Genomic DNA, 26,532 nt, shown 5'->3' on the forward strand with positions numbered 1-26,532 from the left:
TCTTCCAGTTTGCCCATCAGAATGTCATGGGGAACCTTATCAAAAGCTTTACTGAAATCCAGATAAATCACGTCAACAGAGTTTCCCCGATCCAGTAAGCTGGTCACTCAATCAAAGAAGGAAACCAGGTTGGTCTGGCAAGATCTGTTAGGAACAAAACCATGCTGACTTCCCCGGATCACTGATCGGTCCTTCAGATGCTTACAGATTGATCCCTTTAAAATCTGTTCTAATATCTTCCCAGCAACAGAAGTCAGACTGACTGGCCTGTAGTTTCCCAGGTCATCCTTCCTCCCTTTCTTAAAGATTGGGATAACATTCGCTCTTCTCCAATCTTGTGGCACATCCCCAGTCTTCTTGGAGGCCTTGAATATGATGGACAGGGGTTCTGCAAGTTCTCTAGAAAGTTCTTTCAGCACTCTTGAGTGCACCCCATCCGGCACAGGGGATTTGTATTCATCCAGTGCAGCCAGACGCTTCTCCACAACCTCTCTGTCAATGTCAATTAGCCACTCAGGTGTCCTGCCACATTTTCTACTATCTCCTGATGTGCCTGAGTTCTTCAGGGAGAAAACAGAGGCAAAAAAGTCATTAAGCCTGTCTGCTTTTTCTCTGTCCTGCATCAGAGTTTCTCCATCTACTCCCAACAGCAGTCCAATTGCCTCTTTTACCTTATGTTTGCTTCTCACATATCTGTAGAAGTTTTTCTTATTGTAGCTAGCCCTCCTGGCCAAACCCAGCTCGTACTGAGCTTTGGCCTCTCTGATGGCTGATCTGCAGTACCTAGTAACCCTCATATACTCCTCTTTAGAGGTCTGTCCTTCTCTCCATTTCCTGAACATTTCCTTTTTCTCCCTTAGCTTATTCTGGAGCTCTCTGTTCATCCACATTGGTTTCTTGGAGCCCTTACCATGTTTCCGTCTTGCTGGAACAGTGAGGGCTTGAGCTTGCAAAAGCTCATGTTTGAGAAGAGCCCACCCTTCACTCACTCCTTTCCCTTCCAGCCCACTCCCCCATGGAATGACTCTCATCAAGCTTCTGAGTTCATTGAACTCGGCCCTACGAAAATCTAACCTACGAGTCTGGCTATGAACTGCCTTGCCCCCCCATACAGCAACTGGAATTCAAGGAGGACATGGTCACTTCCCCCTAAGGTCCCCACCACCTTCATCTCATCTACCAATTCTTCCCTGTTGGTTAATATCAAGTCTAGTATTAAATATCAAGTCTAGTTTAAATTCTGAAGAGTTTATATAAAGCCATGAGGTTCCAAACACTGATCAAAAATACGAGGAGCAAGAGGGCAGCCTTGTCTAGTACCTCTTTCAAGAGGAAATGGTACAGAAAAAAATACCATTAGTCTGTATGCTAGATCTAGGTTGAATAAAGATTTCTATTCCATTTTAAAAATTCTTAAGGGAAGCCAAATTTAGTCAATGTGGCAAAATAAATTTCCAGTATATTTTGTCAAAAACCTTTTCAGTGTCAAGTGAAAAATAACAGCTTGATCATATCTCTTTCTGTTTAATGTAGTCATATCGGCAACCAAGCTAAGATGATCAGAACCCTGCCTACCTTGTACAAATCCTACCTAGTCTACTTGTACCAGAGCTTTAATAACCTTTTGAAGTCTCTTAGCAAGAATGTCAGTTAATATCTTAAAATCCACATTTCTCAAAGAAATAAGTCAAAAATTTGCACATTGACTTTGCCTAGCTTTGGAATGACAGTAATAAGCATCCTTCGGATTACTGAGAGCACCAGAGATTTATGGATAGTTATTTTATTTATAGTTTGGTGTAGCCAAAACTACAGTTTGGTGTAGTGGTTAAGAGCGTGGGACTCTAATCTGGAGAGCCGAGTTTGATTCCCCACTCCTCCACTTGAAGCCAGCTGGGTGACTTCGGGCTAGTTACAGCTCTCTGGAGCTCTCTCAGCCCTACCCACCTCACAGGGTGTTTGTTGTGGGGATAATAATAGCATACTTTGTAAACAGCTCTGAGTGGGCATTAAGTTGTCCTGAAGGCGGTATATAAATTGAATGTTATTATTACAAATGTACAAGCATAGGGTAAGTGAAGGTAAAGAGGCACTTGTACAAGGCAGTGGTTCCTCTACTCCAAATGACATCCCCTGTGAGAGAGACTATAAGCCAAAACACTTCATCTACAGACAGCTCTCTGGGATAAAATGAAGAATAATGTAAGCAGCATGGGGGAGAAAAGGCATGGGGGAGAAAAGGCGGGCTATACATAAATAAATATTATATATAGTATTTTCAAAATGTTGTAATCTATTATATGAGAGTGTCACTGTTGATATTTATGAGGTATTTGTTTTCAGTGTAGTTGATCCTTGAGATGAAAATGCAAGTGCAGTTTTTGTATGTGTAAGGGATGATTTTTTTTTCTTTTTGTTTCCTGCAATTGCTCTTCATGGAGATGAAACAAGAATATCCTAAGATGAGGACATACTTCCATTAGCCATATAAGCAAATAAATTAATAACATCTCTCTATATACAGAAGATATAAAACACTTAAAAGTGTGAATATTATTCAAGGAGGGATTGCTTTGGAAGCTTGCAAGGAGGGGGTGGAAGATAAAAATAACAAATATCTGTGTTTATCATTTTCATGAACCTTGTTACCCAAGGAAAGGCTGCCAAGTTTCTTGTGCAGACCAACAAACTTGACTGATTTCAAGCCATAATTGCAGAATATGGTACTAGGATCATCATTCTGGGGATTTGAAATAAATGTATTCTGGTTATAAATCTTTACCTTGTATTTTCATACCTTCTTCGTCAAAGTCAAGAAAACTCTTCGAGCTTCTTTAGGAATAACAAAGAAAGATCAGTTGAAAAATTTGTTTCTGCCTTTGGTGATGGGGAGGGTATACCAAAATAAATGATTGGGATAGGACTTGTGCCCTCAACGTTTTGTTTTTAGGTTGGAATGAGCCTTGGGGAGACACAATGCCAGCAAAATATAGTGTCAGTTTGAGCCTTAACAATAACACTAAGTGTCAATGACACTGAAATGTTGTGTGCTGGCAGGGGCGGGGGGAGCATATTTGCCACTCTGCTACACATTGAAGATGTGGGAAGGTAATTGAAGCTTGTATATCTGCTGAATAAAAGTCTTTGTAGGGAAGCAAGCACATGTTTGATCTTTCCTATGGGACTTTGGAGTGGATAAGATGTTGACAAGCTGGAATGTGTCCAAAGGAGGGCTACAAAGATGGTGAGGGGTCTGGAGACCAAGTCTTATCAGGAAAGGTTGAAGGAGCTGGGCGTGCTTAGCCTGGAGACGAGACAACTGAGAGGTGATATGATAGGCATCTTCAAATATTAGAAGGGCTCAGAAGATGGAGTGGAATTGTTTTCTGTTACCCCAGAGGGTCAGACCAGAGCTAACAGATTAAAATTAAATAAAAAGAGCTTTCAGCTAAACATTGGGAAGAACTTCCTGACAAGCTTCCTCAGAAAGCAGCAGGCTCTCCTTCTTTGGAAGTTTTCAAGCAGAGGCTAGATGGCCATTGTCAGCAATCCTGATTTTATGACTTAGTATGAATTTAGGTATATCGTGAGAGTGAAGGCAGGAAAGGATGAGCTGGTGCTAGGATCTTGTGGCATTTTCTTATATGGCCATGGTAATGCTGATTGCCACTTTGGGGTCAGGAAGGACATTTTCTTCAGGCTAGATTGGCCAGGGAACCTGGAAGTTGCCCAATGATTGCTTCTGGACCTCGCACCAATGACTCCACCCTCAAAGGCCAAAGCATCCTTGGAAAGGGTTACTGCTCTCTCTCACTGCCATTTACTGACAGAAACCATGTGTTTTTTTAGATTTTTCTGTAAACTTTGGTTATTCAAGTGTGTAGGAATATCTGTCTTGTCAGGTCATGGCTCCAATCTCTGGATTTAAGTATACTCAGATCTGGGCCACTTGGCTATTAGTATATAAGATTAAGTGTTTGAAGTAGTACATTACTTCAGTCCTTATAAGAAATATGTAAAGTAGGCAAGTATTGTTATATTGTGGGGCAGAGGTAGAGGGGTAAGATTGAGAGCAGCTTGCCTGAGGATCCCTATTTAGTTCATGGCAGAGGTTAGAAATGTGGACTTCCTAATTGACAGTTCAGTCTGTTTGCCACTACCTTACATTAATTGTAAAAACCATTTCTCCATTGGAGAACTGAACTGGTCTCCCCCTTGAAAGTTGCCCAAAACAACTGTAGTGTAATATCTTTTTAGTACTGTTTTTTAAATTTTACTATGAGCGATCATTGCTGCCTGTGGTCTTTCTAATGAAAAGTAGTAATATTAGCATTGCATTAACAGGTCAAGTGACTTTAAAAAAGGAGATCAAAATGGTTGCTGTTAATAGGCAGCAGATCATGTGCTGTGGAACCAGCAGTGTGCTTGCTTTCCAGTGTATGTACCATGCTTCCAGGGGAAGCAACTATATCTCTGGCCTCACTCGCATGATTTTTGTCCTTCGAGTTCTGCTGGAAAGAGATGAGCAGCTGGTCCATAAGTACTTTGGCTGCTGCTGCTGATAATGTATGAATTAGGCCATTGTGCCCTCTTCTTTGTTAATTCAGCCTACTTGATATTTTCCAGAAGGTTAACCTTGTTAGTCTTCCTAGCAAAAACAACTAAATGTATTGTAGCAACTAAAATACTTAATACATTAGCTCTTTTGAGTTAAAACTCATTTTACCAGATGCATGAAGTACTACATTCAGTTGGCAGATACATGCATGCATACGCACAATTGTGTATATACAATCAAGAGGGGGGAGGAGTTATGAAGAGAGGCCAGAAGGCTCAGCATTCCAAGACACAGGAATGAGCTCTTTGCCTCCCCCTCCCCTTTTGTTCTGTTTGTACCCTTTGTGTGTATTTCAACTGATTCTGGCTTATGAAAGCTTATGCCACAATAAATCTGTTAGTTTTTAAAGTTCAAAACAACTTTTTGTTTTGGTTACTTGACAAATTACTCTGATACTGAGCAAGCACAAAAACTACTCTTTTGGAATTGCTGAGTAATTTCTTTGTCATCTTTAAGTGTTATGAAAGGTTGACTCAGCGGTCAAATGATCAAATCACTTCAGGTGAGTAGATGTTAGGTGAGGACAAGTACATACATTTTATAGTTACACCCAGTAGACTTTCTTAGGAGTCTATTTATGATGTTAAAATGTCCATCTTACGAAAGTCTGTCCCTTACCCTAATTTAAATGCTATCTTGAATGTATTACTCTTGAATGCATAGGAAAGCCTATGTCAGAACTAGCAACAGCTTACTGAAGATAAATGTTATTTTTACTATCAATATGTCCTGCAGAGTCTTGTGATTCCTTAAAGCCTAACAAATGTATTGTGGTCAAAGCTTTTATGAACCAGAGGCCATTTTGTCAGATAAATGTAGTGTTATATTCAGTGGGCAGAAATATACTGTAAATGCACAAAGACACAAGAAGAGGAGGTGAGAAGGAGTAATTATGAAGAGCAGGCATGCACACAGATCTGACTATCACTTGAGCTCAGTAGGAACTGGGAGTGGCTAGCTCAGAACATAATGGTCCTTCCTAACAGTTTCACCTTACTTTGCCAATTCATCAACAGTTGGGAGTGGTCCACACACCCACTCTGCCTGGATCCTTTACTCTTTTGACTGGATCTTATTTTCATCTGTGCTTCACAATGTAACGTAACACACTTATGTAATGGAATTCATTGCCTTCTCTTTTTGTACCCTTGTGCCCTTGTATGCACATATTTCTGCCCACTGAGTGTAATACCTCATGCTCCTGAAACTTGGGCTCTGATTCATAAAAACTCATTTCACAACAAATTGCCACAAGACACTGTTGTTTTGGCTGCAGCAAACTAATTCTTCTGGAATTTGTCAAATATAGATGGTGGCAATAATATTGTTTAGTGTCTATCTTTTGTGGCAGTAAGAAGAGCTTGGCTAAAATTTCAGCGTCTGTTTACAGTTTTGCTGAGAGATGCAGAATTTAAAAAGCATAAACTTGACTGTTCCTGTTAAGAGCTTAACTGTCCTTGTTTTTTTTAAAAAAAGAGTTGTAATTTGTTGGCATATTTTTATTTCATTTGTTTTATTGGAATAAGTGTATGGATAATTAATTGTGGACTTCTTTCTTTCTTTTGGGAAATTGAATATAGTATGGGTGATTTGGAGCTTGACTATTTCTGTAAGGAAAGAGCTGTAATTTAATGGTGTATTCATATGTCATATGTTTAAGTATATAATAATTAGTAACAAAGCCTGTTATGGGGGAAAAATACAACGAGCTCTGAAAACGGGAGGGCGGGCAGGCGGGTATTGCCTCCTGCTCCGCGCCTCATCCCAACCGAGTGAAGGCAGAGAGTAGGCATTGCCTATTGCACTGCTCCTGATCCCAGCTGGGTGAAAAGGGGTTGGACATTGCCTTCTGCTCCGTGCCTCACCCTGACTGGGTGAAGGCTAGGGGTGGGCATTGCCCCTTGCTCCGTTCCTGATCCCAGCTGGGTAAAGGTGGGGGGCAGGCATTGCTGCCTGCACCGTGCCTGATCCCAGCCCTGGCTTCCCGCCACGGCACGCTTTCAGAGGGATGGGCTGCCTCTTCTGGGCTTCCCTCCACAGCAGCACCCTCTGGAGGCACACCAGGGTATGAAGTGAGTTGTCTGGAACACGGTTAGCGTTTTATATAGTAGGATAATAAAAGACCAGCAAAAGTAAAGAAGAAGAATTTAAAAATCAGAAACAGTTAGATAAACCAAGATCTTAAGTCTGGCGATGCTGGTATGTTGCTATTTCCAGTGTACTATTCAACATTCTATGCTCTCCCAGCAGAGAAAAGCTGTTTAAAAAGATTTAACTTTAAGGAACTGAGAGCATAGTAACACCACTGGAGTCCATAGTGGAATCCATCCCCATACACCAGTCTATAGAACACAATGCACAATACCCATACATAGATACCCATGTACAACAACCACAAACCTCTGTGATGTTGTCAATGTGCGCTGACAAAGAAAGAAAAAAGACAATTCAGTGTTTATGATTGTGTGGACCAGTAACAGCCCTGTGACTACCATAATCTGAGGATCTCTGCAGGTGGGTGTTTGATTCCTGTTCTTTGACAAGTATAGGAAGGACACATGGGCTGTCCAAGCATATCTCCCAACCATTAGGGAAAACACATGACCCCTTCCAGACAAGGGTTTCAGCCCTGTTGCGGGAATGATGTCCCTAAGAGAAGGTGGCGCTTTTTTGGAAGGAAAGGGGAACAGAGACACTAGGACAAAGAGCAAGATACAGCAGAACGTTCACAGAAGGCACCTCTTAGTGAAAGTACTATTGTGGGAAATGGATTACCATGGGGTTACGGCAAAAGTCCAGTCTTGGTAATGAACAAGCAACAAACCAGCATGGCCAATGGACAGCAACTGCTGCACAGAAAAATAGATAAACACTTTTCTGAGCCTTGATAAGTTTCTTAGGCTTTATGAGCCTCCCCCCAAATTTAGGATAGTCAGTCTCCCCCCTCCCCCAGCCTTCAGGGTTTTATATTTTAATGACCATACTTTATAAAGATTGCTACCACAAAACCTAATCCTAAACTCTTAGAAATGTCTTGTCATTTTTTAAAAAGCTATAACAAAAGTGTTGTAATGTATAAATCCATATGGGTTACCCTGGGTGTGTCATCACAACAAAAGCTAATCTCTGACACTTGTCTAAATAAGTGTTGTACTTCTAATGTGAACCACTGAGAGGTACATACAATAGATGAATGCTAAAAATACTGGGTGTCACAATGGAATGCCTTGGTGCCTGGGATTTGTCAAGCCCCAGACTAATCCCTGCAGCAGCTGGTTGCATTGTAGGCTCTGAGTTATTGGCACTGCACTATGAATTAGTTGTGTATTTGCCTTGCTCTACCCCGTTGGAGAGTTGCTTGGAAAGAGCTTAAGGGTGAGAGAGGGCCAGTAAAGTGTGACATTCATCACTATCAATAGGCAGTATATGTGCTCAGGCAGTCTGCACACGATGATGAGCTGCAGATTTGCCAGAGTGGTACCATCTAGGTGCTCTTCTTCCCATACTTCCTCCCCTTTCACTTGCTGTTTCCCACATTATAGGATTCAGCTGTCGAGGGAGGCAGTCTAGACAGTGAGCCAGTGCTTGGCCATCCCTTGTATAGAGCTGCTTTGGAACTCTATGTAGTTTCTGTTTCTGCTGAAGTGTAGCCAAGGCTCTGATGCTGCAAGGCAAAAGGGTGTCTGGTCACTATTAGCAGTGTTTGGAATAGAGTAGCTGGTGTTTACTCAGAATGAAGTTGTGCTCCATCCTGCCCCCGCCCCGCCCCGCCCCCCAGCATGTGGGTGTCCATTGACATGATGTTGCACTGACATCAGAATTACATTGGCATGACACCATGCTGATGCTGTAGCAGTGTCATGTTGGAAGTTGGAGACAATACTAGCAAATGGTGAGGGAAGGAAACTTGCTAGGCCAAAACAGTAGCTACATGTTGTGGGTGAGAGGAAGAGATATGAAAGACATTGGCAGTAATCAACTTTTTAAAACTTTATTTACTGATTTGTTCATTACAAAATAAGCTTGTCAGTGAGAACAGTTTTACATAGCAGTTGCACAAGAAAAAATATAGTATGGTGTTACAGAAAAAAATACCATCACATGATTTACACATTGTCCTAACCAAAACATGAAATTCCCTCTTCCTACCTGTGTAGTCAATGGGTCAGATTACTGTTGGATGCTTGTCTTCTGATTATAGTACTTATAAGGGTTCTGAAGAGGCAAAGATTAACAGTTGGTTGGAGCCCCCGTCCCCCAGGAACAGCATTTCATAGAGCTTAGTGGGCTGCAGTGGGAGGAAAGAGGCAAGGATTTTCTATTGGAAAATTTAGTCTGGATCCAACTCATTATTCTCTTTCTGTATTTGAACATTTGTGCAAAGAGCTTCCTTTTTGTACAGTTTCCATGACCACTATTTTCAGTTGAGTTGCTTGAAGGCTTGGTCCAGCCAGCTTTTTTGCTGGTAAAAAAGGGAGGAGGAGATCCACTTTTGACTACCCAGAAAATCTGTGTTGGGCATGGCAGGACTTGCCTGAGCAGCAGTTATCTAAAATTGGGGGCTGGATTAAGGAAATGCATTAAGTGAGACTTGGTGTAAAAGCTTGCTGGATCCATCCCTATATGCACCTAACATGAGGCCAGAGGCTACAAGGGGAGTCTCCTCTTAACTGCACAGCAACAAAAGGGGAGAAAACTCCTAAGGAGAGTAAAAAAAAAAATTACTCATGCAAACGTATTTATCAAAGTGTAAGTGCTCTAAGTGCAAAATACATTACTTATGTCAATTACAAATACAAACATATCCCTACTGATTATTATTAGATACAATTCCAAGAAATAATTAACAGTATGTCTCCAGGGTATACAATTCGACAGTTTGAAACGTCTATATGTGTCTCAACCGATGCAAGGTAAGTCTCAGGTAAGTATAATGTCCATCTAATGAATAATATACTGATCTTTCTTTCTTTTTCAGGTATGAAGACACCGCCGTGAACTGTCCCTCGTCAGTGTCAAGCACCCACGAAAGTAGATAAATGTTGAACAGTAGACTCAACAGTTGGCTACGAGCTTTCTAGTTCTTGAAACTGCCCATTTCGTGGGTGTTCATCGTTGGCCACTTATACTGTTCCTACAAAGCACAGTACTGATGTAGTAATCCATGTCTACTTGTTAATATGGATTATATAACGAGTAGACATGGATAATATAAAAGTAAAAGTCGACATGGATTATATAAAAGTAAACATTTGTTTACTTTTTTGGGTGCTTGACAGTGATACGGAAAAGTTCACAGTGGTGTCTTCATACCTGAAAAAGAAAGATCAGTATATTATTCATTGGATGGACGTTATACTAACCTGAGATTTACCTTGAATCAGTTGAAACACATAGACGTTTCAAACTGTCAAATTATATACTCTGGAGACATACTGTTAATTATTTCTTGGAATAATCATATCCTTAATCAGTAAGGATATGTTTGTATTTGTAAGATGAGGCCAGGCCAGTACAGCCCTGTGCAGCATACCCTGTTATCTCTGGATAGGGTTTTTTGTACTCCTAATTTGGCAGCTTAAGATGCCCTGTGGCTTTTAGGTGGGGGGCATTTCACTGGGATAATATTAGCACCAGCATCTGGGTTGAGAGAGTTTAGGTTTCCCACTAGTCCTACTGCTTCCCTGAGATGTGCACAGTATCATATCTTTCTGGTCTCTACGCCAGACTAGTTATGTTGCTGTATTTTCAAATTATGCAAGTGCAGAAATGTAGTTGCCATTTAGAGCTGCACTGGAATAGCTTCAAGATTGCTCTGTAATTAAAAAAAACCCTTTTAGTTGAAGTTAAACCTGAAGTGTGTATACTGTCACTGCATGTGGATCTGCATGTAGTTACAAAGCTGTATGCATCTATAGAATTTATACTCTCATATCTTTAAAATGTTTATTTCAGATTCTTATAATATCTGTAAAATATAAAGCATATTTATTCTCAGGATTATAGTCTTGAGGAATGGTAGTTCTCGTGGACATGAATTATAAATGTCTTCTGAAATATTTATTGTTTCTGTTAGAAACACCTCGCTTAGTGAATATTGGACTACATGCTGATACTATCATTGCTTGCCCTTAAAGCGTATATCGGTATCTGTCACAAAGCTCAAGTTCAGTCTTGGAAAGAATGCCCATACTATTGCTGACTACAAGGAGTCACTGGGAAGAACCAATCAGACAAGAGTAAACATTTTGGAACAGGGTTTTCCCTAACTTTTTATGTTACCTGTTTTTGACATTCCTAAACTGCTATATAATTTTGGACAAATTGATGTGCTCATATTTTCTCAAGAGTCTGTGTTTTGAAGCACAGGGCAGTAATCTTTATGTAATTAGATGCTCTCCACTTTCTTGCTTGGGTTTTGCTGTCTTCAGATAAAATCCACAGGTAATTGGGCCCACTGTGTTCATTGTTTGTGACCGAGATATTCTGTGATAGTAACCACTTCAAAAGAATGACCAGCATAATAAAACAATTCCAAACGATGCCTTCCATCCTTGGAACAGGAAAATTGGGGGATCAGTCTTGATAATAATTAGCAATACACTCGTAATAAAGTTGGAATTCTGTAGCTACAACTCCAAATTTCACTACTGGACATATAGTAGATGAGGTAATTTATAGAAATATGCCTAAATAGATTTCCAGTCTAAAGTTTGTACTGGAAAATACTGGAAGACATGGACTGTGACCAGTGTGTCATTCATAGAGTTGCTAAGAGTTGAAAAGATCGAACTACCATTCTGCTATAGTTAATTTTTACTTTGTTTTATTTTTTGAGAAAATTTGTTTTAGCAAGAAACTTGAGTTTATTGGTGCTTTGCTTAAGCTGTTGGACTACAGTACGATTTTGAGTTCTTAATTACATAATATTCTAATTTTTGCAGCAAACCTGAAGTGGTCTCCTGCCTCTGTTTCTAATATGTACTTTCTCTGTTTTAAGGACTTCTAGTCTGCAGAGAGATTCTATTCTCTTAAGTGAAGAAAAATACAAATTTGTTAAACATCATAGCCTAAAGGCAGATATAGACAGAAAACTCAGTTGTCTCTGTTGCTACCAGCAACAGACTCCTCTTCTGGAAAAATAAATAATTTAAATTTGATTCATTAGTGTTTTTTCCTGTTTTGCACAAGGTTTGTTGATAAAAGGGTACCTCTAGGGATGTATCATAAAACAGGAGAATAAATAAGTTTGCAGTGCATTAGTTTGTCAATTTGTTACTCCCTCAGTAGCTGATTTTTGTTAAACTAATGCACTTACATCTTATCTTTATCCCACTGTGTATTTATCCCTTTCAAACATGACTTTTTATAATTAGGTTGATAAAATAATTTTCCCTTAGGTCAACACTTTTTCATTTTGCTGTTTCCCCCATTTTGTTTTCAACTGTGATTGAAGTTGTCCTGGTTCATGCCAATATAGGTTTGATGATGGTTTGGCACCCTGGAATTGACTCAATTCTAGTCCAACTTAAAAAATCTAAATATCACATTGTCATAATTAGAGATGGGCACAAAACGGAACATGAACCAGAAAAAGAACCACAAACCAGCCTAGTTCGTGGTTCCCGAACCAGCAGTTTGTGTAAGCTTGTTTCCACGAACTTCCAAACTGGTCTGCTGGTTTGTTTGGTTCATTTTAAATGCCCCTTTCCATGCTGGAAAGCGGCACAGAAAGGGGCATTTAAACACACCGATCAGCTGTTTGTCGGGGAGATCCCCAACAAGCAGCAGATCATTTAAACAGCAGGGCTTGGCTGCCTGGCCAGTTCCTGGCCGGCCAGCCAAGCCCCGCTGTTTAAATGGGCATTTCCCCACCACTCCGAGCGGCAGGGAAATGCCCATTTAAAGAGCAGGTGAGGCTTGGCTGGCTGGCTGGGATCTCCCTGACAACCAGCTGATTCACGGGTTTAAATGCCCCTTTCTGTGCCACTGCAAAGGGACATTTAAACCCCATGAACTATGAACCACGAACTGGTTCAAACTTGCACCAGTTTGTGGAAGTTCGTGAAAACGCACAAACCATGAACTACACGGTTCGTGCCCACCTCTAGTCATAATGATTCATTTCCAGTAACATGATTAATGTTGAGTTACTGTATCACAGTATGTGTGGAATGTGTGTAGTAGCCCAAAAAGCCTTAACAGGGGGAAGCTACTGCACTGTGCATGTCTGTCTGCAGGAGATGCAAACAGTCTGTTAGGGACCTCGCTGTTAAACACTGTGTATACTGTCTTCCAGGTCAAACGTTAGAAAGAATAGATTTCGTAATAGCTGCTGCCTGAAAAATGGTAGCATTCTCCTTTAGATTGTTTCTATTCATAGTCTGCTATAGTTGTAGTCTTCACCCTTTCTAGACTTGGGACTTCTCAACCCTCCTGTTGGGAAGCGGGGGGCGGGGGGGACCTGGCACTTACCTTGTGCCAGCAGCATGTTCTTTTTTCGCCTGCACAATGATGTCACTCCTGGAAGTGACGTTGTTGCACGGGCCACAGGAGTGCTTCCCACACTCCGTGTGGGCTCGATTTGGCCCGTTTGGGGCCAAAATCAGCCTCAAATGAAGCATGGGAGCTGTGTCCGGCGCTATGGCGTTACTTCTGAGAGTGATGTTGTTGTGCATGTTTCTGTGGTGCCTGCCAGTGGCAAGCGACCTCCGGGGGCTTACCTCCTCCTGCCAGTTGCTGGCGGATCAGTGGGCAAGGGGATCAGTGGGCAAGGGCAGATCACTGGCAGGCACCTAGGAAGCCCTACTTGGGACCCTTCTTCAGTCTCCAGGAAATATTGTAGAATCTATTGATTGTGTAACAGCAGTTAATGTTAGAAGGTGGAGGCTCCAGAATGTCTGAACCTGCTTATGCTGAAAAAATAAATCTATCTTCTGTTTGGTAATCTTACCTCACTATACTACTGTCAGTGAGCATGCAAAGACAAATTCTTCCAAAATGCAGATCTATAGGGGGCTTGCAACCCCCTAGAGAGCCCCAATCCATTGATTGAAGACTGCTGTGTTATTGTATAATGTTGTCAAGAAGCTTTTATCTTGGCCACTGCATTCCAGGCTTGAAAGTAGTACAATGAAAATCATGACCAAACACAACATGTAAGTAAATCTTAGATATTAGTTGCTCTTTAGATTCTAGTCTGGGCTAATAAGTGTATAACTGGGTTGCTTTGGGTTAGATCTCCATGACTCTACCAGTGAAACAGGAGGCTGTTTTTGCTGATTCCCCCCCCCCCTCCAGCTGTGGACCTGAGTCAACAGGGTATTGTGTTCCCTAGGAGCAGCATTTCAGGGAGATCAGTGGGTTGCAGTGGGAGTGGAGAGGTAAGAAAGTTCCATTCCACTAACAGAAGTACCTTCTACTAGTTGCAATTGTAACCTGGATCGAACCCTTAGATTATTTTGAATGAATAATATGATTTTTAAAACACAAGTTACAGTTTATGATTTTGACAGGAAGGAATGGTCTGACTCCTTGATTTAGATGCATGTTTTTGGGCTAGCAGTTTAACTACCTTTTTACTTAAATTTGTAAGTATAGAAATATACGTATTTGACAGGTACAGAAAGGATAAGAAACGCCTTCTATTTTTCTCTCTGCATTGTAGTGTTAGCTGTTGGAAGTAGAGCGCGAAGCAACTTGAGTCAGCAACAACGGGGTCATCTCCATTTTCCTCCTTGGCCGTGTAGAATGCTTTCCCCTTTATATACATGGTCAGTAGTTATGTGGAGAATCCATATCACAAGGGGAAGGGAGGAGGTTACATCCCATTTCCATGCAAAGATTTTTTGCTATTTCAGTAAATATCTGGACCAAGTCATATTCTGAAATCTTTCATTCCAGTAGACTATCCATTTTTTCCTAGGAACTTGCCAGTTGATTCATTTTTCACTGCTCTTTTAAGGAAGGTTTTCATGTAAAGAAAAAAAATAGCATCACTGCTTATGCACTGGATATTTAACTGAATAATAAGTAACACATTCCAAAATAACTAGTTAGCCCAGTCATATACTAGATTGGCAGCATATATTGAAAATTTTAAAAGTTCATTAAAAGGACAGCTATTATGAATAAGGATATAACCTACCAAAGCTAATTTCTTGGTGTGATACAAGATATTTGAATGATGATCAAACCGTTATAATGATTTCAGGTTATCAATTTAAATGGCAGTTACTCCATAACTACTATGACATAAGAGTATACTGTGCAGGGCTCCATTATTAACACTGTCAACAGCTATATTTGTAACAGAGTGGTAAGTTTTCCTGTTAGATTCTGTATATATTCAGTACTTGCAGTCCTCACACTCCCTTTCCTCACAATCTTTTGTGTCACCATGGATAGGATGAAAAAAATCTGATGCTGACTGGAAATAAGATTGAATGCCATTCTAAAGCTGGTTATAATACTGGTTTACAGAAGTGCAATTGCTGTGGGTATTCCTAAAATGTAGTTAGAAGAGTTGCATCTAAGTCTTGGAATTAACAGAGAACCAAACTGGAATGGGTGGTGACAGTACTGATGCATTCTGAGTGGGAAAGGTAGATGAGCCATAGTTTCTTAAAATCCTTCAATGAGGAAAAAATTCAACAGATATCCGTTTGTGTAGCACTGAAGTAGACACGATGGTAGCAGTGTAGTGTATTTTTAGACATAGATACCATTGTCTGGCTTTTTCTAAAATATGATCTTTTCATACCCTCACTTGTCAGTTTAGTTGAATTCCTGGCTCTGTTTAGCAGCTGTTATGGAAAAGAACAAAGCCCTGGGGGAGGGGAGAATAAACTCTTACATCTTTACAAAGCATGAGCTCTGGCTCCTGCAACAATGTAGCAGATGGCAATGGCTACCAAATCTCCGATCAGTTTCCCTACACCATGAAAATTTCCCATTTTGTGCCAGGTGCATTAAAGCTGTCTATATTCTCGGTCCTGTTAATGTTTTGAATGTCTGCTGAAAAAACAAAAGCACGTGAGTAACACTGTTGCAGTACATGTAGTCACACAATATATTGAAGCCAAAAAAGAGAGGCTGGGTCAAATAGTTTGTGGTTGTTTCATACTGAGGACTCACAAAATCCTGGAACTGGGCCTGGAAAATAAACTTAATCATTCTGTCAGAAGATTTTGTTGTTTGGGCTTTGCAGTGTGCTTTTTTGAATTGCTGTCATGTTTTCCATTTTTATATTTTGAAATGAAAGCTCAAACTTATTATGTAAGGTTATATGAGGACTAGTGTCTTTGCCCCACCAGTCGAAATAAAGAGGCAAACACAAGGCTTGGGTAATAAAGGGCCACTTTTTATTCATGGCAGCATGAACTGCAATAACTGAAACCTGGCAAAGGCCTAACCAGCGGTACAGGTCAAGCCCTGGGGTCACTCTCCTGGACCCCGCCTTGACCTGTCTGGGCGAGACCCGCTGCCCCGGATGTGAGCCATCCAATTGCATGGCTGGGATCCGGCCGGCCTGACGGATGGTTTCCCCCTTAAAGCTCCAAGCACCCCTGCCGCTGAGCATGAAGGCAATACTTTTCCAGGGGCTCCCACCAGGCAGCCTGCCCTCTCAACTGGCTGCCGCCAAGCATGCCAGCCGATCCTGACAGGCCCCCAATATCCCCACCAAGGGGGATGTGCCAAGGGTACTCACCATCCCGCTAACATCCTCCCAACTAAATCCTGCCAACACTAAGGCCGAGCCTCTGCTCAGGCCTTTGCGCTCCACAGGTGACCTACTGTAAGTTGTAGCCCTTGCCTCAGGTCATCTAAAATATGTTGTTGCCTGCCACCGAAAGGTGGACCCCATCTCCTCGGTAGAGGTTGGCCAAACTGGCCTTAATCCTGGGATGGGGATGATAAATGCCCAACTCATTTCCCCAAGCTAACTGAAATATCTCCAACCAAATAGTTAAGACGCCAGGCCACTGCTTGCTAATCCACTGCAAGTCATCCTGCGCCTGCAAAGCAAGGGGCCATACCCTTTACAAGCCCAGGTCATTACCTCACAGGTGAATGACCAATATGTCAGGTGGAGGACTGCTCCTCCCCTCAAACAGCAAAGGCAGCACCCCTGGCCACCTTAGGCCTGGTCGGCCCTGCCACTCAATGGTGGCCCACTCACTTAACCCAAGCTGGGACCCGAAGGCTGTCCTCTTGGATTGGTGGGCCGCCCAAAAACTATGCTGTGTCCACATACAAGGACCTGCAGCCTTCCACGGTGAAACACAGAACCTAAAGAGTCAGTTGAGGTTCCCAGCATCCAGAGGGCGAATGTAAGACCAATAAGCCTTGGACTTCCACCGGCCGACCCGCTGGATAACCTAAGTAGGGTAGTCCATGGCCGCAGCTGTCGAGGCTGCCCCAATCCAAAAGGAATGGGTGCCAAATTTAACATTCTGCAGACCCAATTTTGTCAGAGCCCGTCCAGTAACTGTCCAGAACTGGTATTTAGTTAAGGGGGCTCCTTCAATGTGCAGAAACAATAACCCCCCATCGTCTCCCCAAAGTGCAATATATTGCTTCAGAGCCAAGACTGGGCACAGCTCTACGTCCACACAAGGACCTAGCTGAATAACAGACCCCGCTGCTTCTGATCTGTCTTGGAGCGCCTAATCCTTAAAGTGACCTTGCTCCCCACAAACTTTACATCTGAGGCCATTAGGCCCTCCCCGAGTCCTCCTTAATGGAGTGGGCCACCAATTCACTTATTCTAAGGGCCCCAAAGAAGGCTGTCAACGCAGCAGCATGGCTCATAGGTTCCCTAGCATCCCTTGGCCTAGCTGCCTCCCAGGACCAACCCTCTAACATTTTCTTAAGGCGGAAATCCCCAGAGGGCATCTGCAAATTCCATTTGCAGGCGAAACAGAGCATCTGCCACCCCATTATCTAACCCTGGGACATGCTTGGCCAGGAACAGAATATTCAATTTCAAGCATCGAATAGTAAAATCTCTGATTAGCTTCATACCCCTTCGTGACTTAGAAAAATGCACAGTGTGATCGGCAAGGTCCCAGCCCCATAGGAATACCACTACTAGGATGGGAAAACATTCCAGGAAAGTGAGGTCTCTACTAAGACCCTGCTCCACCTAATCTGGTGGCCACTGATCAGTGCACCAGTGCCCCCTGAAAAAACACCCCAAATTCCAGAGAGCCAGAGGCATCGGAGTGTACCTGCAACTCTGCGTCCAGCAAAAGATTGTCCCTCCGAAAGGAGACGCCATTAAATGCCTGCAAAAATTCCTCCCAAACCCTAAGGCCTTCCCTGATTCCAGCATCTATCCTGAGCCTGTGATGGGGAAGCCTTAGTTTGCCCATGGCATCACAGAGACACCTTAAGAAAGCCTGGCCAGGAGCCACCACTCTACAAGCAAAGTTTAAGTGGCCTACAAGTTGCTGTAACTCAGTCAGAGATACTCTCTGCCAGTCTTTAAATGAGGCTAGCTGTGCCTTAAGGTCAGTTAGCTTTTCCAGTGGCAGCCCAGAGGTTTGATGGACAGTGTCCAGTTTGATGCCCAGAAAAGTGAGAGTAGCAGCAGGGCCCTCCGTTTTTTCATGAGCCAAGGGGACCTCCAGATGTGCTGCTAGATTAATGAAGCCCTCCAAGAGCCAGGCGCGTTGGCTGGTTCCTGAAGGCCCCACAAAAAGATAATAATCCAGATAATGAACTATGTCCCGACAGCGAAGCTGGTGACACAATGTCCATTCAAGGAAAGAGCTGAAGCGTTCAAAGACCGCACAGGAAATCGAGCACCCCATGGGTAATGCTCTGTCCATGTAGAAACGGCCTTCAAAAGAGAAACCCAACAGCTCAAAATCATCTGGATGAACCAGGAGAAGGCAAAATGCTGACTTAATGTTGCATTTGGCCATCTCAGTGCCCTGCCCACAGCGCCTGACAATCCTGACTGCCTGATCAAAGGACATGTACCGCACTGAGCAAATGTGGTCAGGGATAGCACCGTTAACTGATCCACCCCTGGAGTAAGAAAGGTGGTGTATCAGCCGGAACTCACTCACTGCCTTTTTGGGCACCATACCCAAGGAGGGGGACCTGCAAACGCTGGACTGGTGGGGCCACAAAGGGGCCCAACACCCACCCCTCGGCACACTCTTCTATACCAGCCACTGACTGAAGACTGGCTGCCATGAAAGGAGTCCTAGGACCTTGGAAAGGAATCCTGAACCCAAACTTCAACCCATTAAACAAGAACAAAGCGTCTTTGCGCTTAGGATAACTGTCCAAGAGGTACTTAAGTTCCCTCAGTTTTATTGGGCTAGGACCCTTTTCCAGCTTGCTGCTGGGTGTTACCGCCGGCCCCACCCCATCCTGCTTGCCCCAACCTCCCTTATAGCGCCTGGGACGGTAATTAAAGGAGTGGGAGCTGCCACATGTTGGGCATTCATGCTTGTATTGCACGGTTTCCTTGCGCACGTTCCCTGATTCGCAAAATCCAAGCACAACAGCCATGCTTGAACCGGCTGACCCACAAATCCGTGGGTACTGGGAGCATTGGAGGACAGCTGGACTAAATGGCCACTGTTCGAGCAATCAGTGAGATTAGCCTTAGCAGGGGCCATCACCTGCAGCCAAAGCTGCTGCAGGATCTTGTCCCATGGTAAATCGGGGTTCATTGCCGCTTGCATACGAAACTCTTCATCATACTGCATCCAGGCAGCACCCACGAAGCCAGTGTACCCTTTGTATATAATATCAAGGTACTGGAAAAGGGGCTGCAGCCCTCCATGGCTGCGCCCGAACAATAACTCCTGCATAAATCAGGAACCCAGGGAGCCAATTGGCCCAGGTATGATCGACCCAGCGCCATTTCAGCCGCTCCATGTCCCTATCATCTAGGTCCTCTTTATCTTTCTTCTCCAGTTCCCTGTAGAGAAGGGAGAAGACGTCCACAAACTCGCCTCTTAAAATCTTGTCCCTAGTTGCTTGGGTAAGATGGTCCCCCAAGGGTAGGGCAGTGTCCCCAAATGGAAGAGCCTGGTAAGGAACCAAGCCATAGGGGGTCTTTGTAAAAGTGGACCCCCCAGGGGAGCATAAGTGGACCAGGCAGAGGATGGACCAGGCAGTGCCTGACCATCAAAACCATGCCAACTAGCCCTGCCCATCTGCCCCATTGCACCTGGGTCAGCAGCAGCATACTGAGCACCCCACACCTGATTACTCCAAGCTGGCGCAGCCCCATAAGTGCTTTGACTGTGCGCAGTGCTTTGCTGCATGCCTGATGGAGACGCCGGAGTTGAGGACGCTTGGACAGAGTCCTGACACCGGGGTCCCCATGGCCATCCCTCACCCTGCTGCATACGAGAAGACTTACCATCCCACAGTGGGTCCACAGCCACTGCCACAGGTTCGGTATCATCCATCAAGCCCAGATCGACACATGCAGGTTCACTACTGCCCGCCGTGCCTTCCTTGTTTTGCTTCTCCGCCACAACAGCATCTGCTGAAACAGAAGGCCCCTTCTTTGATGGCATGGCTGTGTATATAATCCCTTTATTAATACTCAATAATAATAATAATAATAATAATAATAATTAACAATGCCACCCAAAAAGCAGTATAGGTACCTCTAAAGGCTTATAGGCCAATATGTAAAAAAGTGCCAGGCAGCCTAAAATGGCCGTCAAGCCTCCTGAATGAATTTAAACTGGCTGCCAACTGCCATCCTATACCTGGAATACAACGCCCCACCAAACTGGCCACCGCCTATGCCTACACTGAGGCAGCCACACGCTATAAAATGGCTCCCCTTCCTTATGAACTGCTTTAACTCTAACCCTACAGCCCCCTACAGAGCCAACCATGGAACTGGAACAATGGTACCATTAATGTATAATTGGCCCCCACCCAAGCAGCGAGTGGGAGGAGGGAAGACTGCCTACAACCCTGGCAAGCCTACAAAGTGCGCCCACCACACAGGAAGGCTGCCTGCACCCAGGTAATCTTGCAAGGCAAGACCCCGCAAACGTCCCCTTTTATATTCCCCACAGCAGTGCTCAATAACAGAGGGAAAAAAGGGGGGAGGCTGGTGATAAGCAGAAGGACACTTGCCCGAGAAGGCTCAAGCCCTTCCAGCCTCCCACTCCCCATGGGAAGGAACAAATCCCTCTCAAACAGTCCCAGCTAGTAGTTGGGAGGCTGGAGCTGGTAGCTTAAACTTGCGAACAAAGCCAGCACTGTGCCTCAGAAATGGTGCCGTGAGGCCCGACCGCAGCCTCTGCGGCTCAGCAAACAGAGCTGGAGCTGCTGCCAGCCGTCGCTCAGCTCCGCTCCGCTCCGCTCCTCTCCAACTGATGCTTTCTACCTCTAAGCTGCTACACAGCCAAGAAAAAGCAGGAGCAGGCCCCCAAAACCGGTGAAACAACGCCAGTCGGAAAGGCGGGCGCGCGCAGCCTGAGGAATGGAGCCAGATTCTCCAACAACTCAGTTTCATGCCGTGCAGCTTCTTGCCACCACTCAGCTGTTCGAGCCACCGCAGCTGTGCAAGTGGCTTGGCTCTGCTCTTTTCCACCAAAGGCCTCTCAAGTGCTCAGGGAAGAGGAGGAAAAAATCCTCCATTCTTATCCGAGCACGAGGCAGCAAGTGCAGGAACAGGGGCATGGCTGCAGTGTTAAGGTGCCAAGCCCCGCCCCCTTCCCATGTGACCCTACGAGGCCAGGGGAAATGCTGCCGCTTATTCTCCGTGGCGGCAAATGCGGCCCCCGGCCTCAAGCCTTTGGCTGCCTGCCAGGTGGGGGCCAGAATCCTTCAGTTACTCCCCTAAGCCTCATGACAGCATTTTTAGCCCTGCCTTTTTATTATCCTTTGTTTGGGCGTGTTTGTTCTCTTTTCTTTATCTTCACTCATTTACCTGGATTTATGTATCAGAGGAGCCAGGCCGCCTGTAGAACTTACGACACAGTTTGTTTAGACAATATTTTCTTTCCAATTCTACTTGGGGAGATCAGGATTAGGCCTGGGTTTTGTGCATTATTGTCACTTCCACTTATTATGGGTAGAAGTGGAAAAGTGAAGTTGAAGTCTCTCTTTTGCTCGGTTGGAGAGACTGAGGATTGGATCCACTGGCTTTGCCGCTCAATCTCACTCAATTCCCATTCATACTGCAGCCCCCATCCTACATGGCTCTTGTTCATGCAGATCACATTATTTTCAGCATAGCCTTTTTGGGTGGTCAGATAATGTAGTTTCATCTTTTTCACCAGCTGAAAAGCAGATTGATTCTAACCCTGAATGCTTAAATAAATGCAGGATCTTCTTGGTTTGGTCATTCACTTCACCTTAGGTGAGAGAGGAAAGAGTGGTTGAGGCAGTGGTGCCCTTGTACTCTTTGAATTGACCCTTGATTTATTTATTTATACTGTGGTCCTCTGCCATGATTAAATCATCTATGTGCCACGTATTAGATAACCTAGTTTGTCTGACTGTTGGTTAATTTCAAACAGCATGATGTACTTGAAACTGTCTGGTTTTGCTTTAGGTTGGATTTTTTAGTTTCTCAGCCTGTAATGGAAGGTTTTGAAATCTTAAAATAAGTCTTTGATCTCCTGAGTGTCCTGGCCAACAGGCATGAAATATTTATACAATGTAATCCTAAACAGAGTTACTCCAGTTTAAGTCCATTGAAATCAATGGGCTTAGATTGGAGTAACTCTGTTTAAGATTGTACCGATAGTCTTATTTTTATTTGTGCAATAAATCCTGGGATAATTACTTGACAGCTGAGTTTGAATTATAGCAGAAAACTCATAGCAGTTGTAAATCTACAACCAATCTGCCTGGGGAAAGAGGATGAAATGAAAAGGAAGATCAGTATTTTGAAGCAGGCTTCCACTAAAACTACTCAGGATCACTTACTGTGGATACAAATAAAAATAATGACCGACCTGCTTAAATATATTAATTCTCTTTGTATTGTGCAACTGCATAACAGCTGGCCTGGTAGACAGAAATTGCTTCTTGCAGTGATGGAATTATGGTAAGCATCTGTAACCAAATCTGCAGATGGTGTCAGGTTCTGCCAAGGGCACCGCCCGGTGAGACGCTGGCCGGCCTGCCCTCCGCCTTAAAGGACCTTCAGAGAATATGTGGGATCCCGCTCTGTGGAAGGAGGGGGGTATACTTCACCCTCACACCCTCTCAGTCCACTCGCAGGTTCCCTCAATCTGACTTTGTCCCGGCAGCCTTCCATGACAGCTGTCGGCCGGCCGGCCGGCCGGCCGGCCAGCCAGCCAGCCAGCCAGCCTCCTCCTCCTCCTCCTCCTCCTCCTCCTCCTCCTCCTCCTCCTCCTCCTCCTCTCCACTGCTCACTCATTCTCTCTCTTTCCTACACAAACCACCATGCCCTGTAGGTGGACTTCCCTTATATCCTGTCCCTCATTCCAGGCTCCACCTGCCAGGCCAAACCCCTCTTTTGCCTCCTAGCATTGGCTTGGGCTGCCTCAAGCAGTTGCACCTGGGGTAGCTAGTTTGGCTGCGTTGGATAGCTACAGCTGTGCTCTCTTGGCTGACTGCCAAGCTTCCTCTGCTCTGAGCTTCCAGCAGCCTCAGCTGGTCCCTATTACTCCCTCCCTGTTTGCTGTTTGGGGCGTGGCCCTATGCTGCTTCTGCTGTCCTGACGGTAAGGTAGCTGTCTGGCTGGCTGGCTGCGGGCTGGCTGTCCCTACTTCCCCTGGCAGGGTTCTTAGCCTCCCACTGGAGGGTGGGGCTGGCTGGCTTCCACCTGCTCCTTCTGACTCTCTGGGGCTTGGGTGCTTCTTTCTCTCCCTTGGGTGCTGGCAGGGTCTGGCCCTGGGGGTCTTTTGGGGCAGCTGAGCAGCTGCCTCCCGGTTGTCTCCTGTCCCCTTCTTCTGGCAAGTCTGGGTGCTGAGCCACAGACTTCGGACAGATGGAATTTAAGCAGATGGAAACTGTTCGCCCAAACAAGATTTAGTTGGCAGTCCAAGGCTTAGAATTCTCTAGGATTTTAAGAAAAAGTAGCTATGACTATCCTTTTGTGGGGAAAATGATTCTATCAATTTCCTTCTAATGTTAGGTGGTTTATGTGTGTGTTTGTGTTGGCACTGGTGGCATTTATTGCATATGGCCAAAGGACATTACAATCAGTCATGCAGACCATGAAACATAAGTTGTAAATATTGTTGTTAAAATAAGCAGATGAGTTTGTGTTGTAATTTGGAGTGATATGATTTTCATTGGACATGTAATTGACTATTGAAAATGTTTCCTTCAAAATGTATTTCTCTCTCTTACATACATATTCTGCCTTCTTTGGTCAGCATACCAAGGGTCATATAGATCCAGAGGAGTTAGCCGTGTTAGTTTGTAGTAGCAAAAATAGAAAAGAGTCCAGTGGCCAAAGAGTCCAGTAGCCAGTGCCAAACATTAGATGAAAAGGAGCTCTGTGCTTTTAACTGTACTGATTCTGTTAAAGTAAATGATGAGATGGCACTATTAAGAGAATCATAGTTTCAGCCTAACTTACCTTACAGGATTATTGCAATGATGACCCTTGGTATCACCTTTAAGACTAACCAACTTTACTGTAGCATAAGCTTTCGAGAATCACAGTTCTCTTCTTCAGAGGCATCTGAAGAAGAGAACTGTGATTCTCGAAAGCTTATGCTACAGTAAAGTTGGTTAGTCTTAAAGGTGATACCAAGGGTCATCATTGCAATAATCCTGTAAGGTAAGTTAGGCTGAAACTATGATTCTCTTAATAGTGCCATCTCATCATTTACTTTAACAGAATCAGTACAGTTAAAAGCACAGAGCTCTGTTTCATCTAACGTTTGGCACTCGGGAACCTGTTTCTTTCATAAAAGGTCCTAGGTGAACTTGCAGATAGAAACGTTGTTATAATTGTTTATCTGTATAAGAAAAAGAGTATGGTCTGCTAATAGAACAATTTCTGGAAACATCACATAGCTTTTGGCTTGAAATTTTATACATGCTTATATCCTTGGGTGCACTCCAGAAAGTGTTCTAAGCATTAAATATTTTATCTCAAGAGAACATTCTACAATTAATTTGTTCTAGAAGAAATCTCTTAACATGTTATTTGTTTGATAAGGTACTTTGATATAACTAAAATATTTGTCTAAGTCTTGCATAATAAAAATAGCAAACCATATTTATGGCAGACTTATCTACTTTTGGTACAGCTAGGCTTAGTACTTACACATCTTTGTCCAGTACTTATTATGGCATACTAGTTGATTGCTAGTCCAATCATATTAAAGTTTATTCAGAAATATGTTTCACTAATTTCAGTAGGACTTAGTAGGACTTGTTTCAGTAGGACTTGTTTGGGTTTCAGATTCAGTCCTAATTTCAGTAGGACTTGTTTGGGTTTCAGATTTGACTAGAACAATATTTCAATACTAACAATATTTTAATACAATACTAGCAATATTTCAATACAATTCAATATTTGACTGGAACAATATTTCAATACTAGCAACAGAGGCTGTTGTGTCAGAAAATACAACGGGCTCTAGTTAGACCTTGTGAGGACTGCCCTGCCCTTCTGTGGGGCCTTGGGAGGGCTGCGCCACTGTGGCGATTGCCTAAAACCCTACAGAGGCCCAATTCGGTGGCAGGGAGGCTTGGTGCGGTGGTGGGAAGGCACGGCGCTAGGGTTGCCACCAGTCCCCCCCTTGGGGGTGGGAGATCTGTAACTCCCACCATCCACTCTTAGCCTTCGCTTATCTGGCTGGTGAGGGGAAAGGAGGAGGAACGTGCCTCCTGGGGCACACTCCTGGGCAGCGCAGCGCGCTTCTGCATGTCCCGGTGAGCTGATTTGGGCCCATTTGGAGTCTAAATTGGCCCTCTGTGAAGTGCAGGAGCTCGCCAGGGCCTTTCTGGCAGCGCTCCTGCACTCCACGGCAGGCTGAATTAGGCCCATTTGGGGCCGAAATCAGCTCGCTGAGGAGACAGGAGCACTACAGAGCCATCATGCCACCCTGGCACCGTTTCTGTGTTCCACAGCGGGCTGATTTCAGCTTGTTTGAGGCTAAATTGGACCCGTTTGTGGCCGAAATTGGTCTGCTGTGGAATGCAGAAGCACTCCAGAGGCTGTTGCGCCACCCCAGTAGTGTTCCCGCACTCTGCAGCAGGCTGATTTTGGCCCATTTGAGGCCAAATCAAGTCTGCCATTTTTATCAGTAAAGCGAAGTAAAGGTCATAAGGCTGCTTCTCTGTTCACTTCCTTCCTCCCGGGTATACACACACTCTCTCTTTTTTTTAAAGCCAGGAATAAGTCCTAACATAGCTGCTTATTCCCTGCTGACTTCAAAAGCCAGGAAAGGGTTAAATGGATGCTCTCCCCACCCCCTTATGTGCACACTCTTATTTTTTTTTCAAAGGGAGGGAATGAAACAGCTACATTTTAACCCTTTCCTGGCTTTTTTTTTAAAAAAAGAGAGAGAGTGGAACAAGCACAAAATGTACACGTTTTCCTCTAGAACTCCACCACCAGTTGCCTCTCCCAGTGGGCATGGGACAGCCCAATTAGCAAATACATGGCCGGGGGCTGGGATGGGTTCCAACATTGTAAAGTTACAATGCATGCGAATTTTTTTTAAAAAAAAAATGTCATCAGCTCCAGCCCCCACAAATTGCTGCGAGGTTATACAGTACAGAATGATGGGACCCCAATCTGTTTCAGCACGGATTGGCGTGAATACTTAACATCGCTGTCTTAAAGTGTGCCGTGAGGAATGGGTCAGAGTCTAAAGTATGACACTCTGTACAGCATTCCTGTTTGATGACAAAATAGTTACAGAAAATACCTCAGTCCTAATGCTAAATATTTAGAAATTAAAGATTTAGAAATTAAT

At 43.9% G+C, this 26,532-nt stretch overlaps 1 protein-coding gene across 3 annotated transcripts in view; it reads left to right on the forward strand.

Moving 5' to 3' along the window:
• Positions 1–26,532, forward strand: part of PHTF2 (putative homeodomain transcription factor 2) — a 138,114-nt gene that overhangs the window by 39,567 nt on the left and 72,015 nt on the right. The window lies entirely within an intron of this gene.

Source organism: Eublepharis macularius, chromosome 9, assembly GCF_028583425.1.
Source record: "Eublepharis macularius isolate TG4126 chromosome 9, MPM_Emac_v1.0, whole genome shotgun sequence".
In the NCBI taxonomy this organism is placed as follows: Eukaryota; Metazoa; Chordata; class Lepidosauria; order Squamata; family Eublepharidae; genus Eublepharis; species Eublepharis macularius.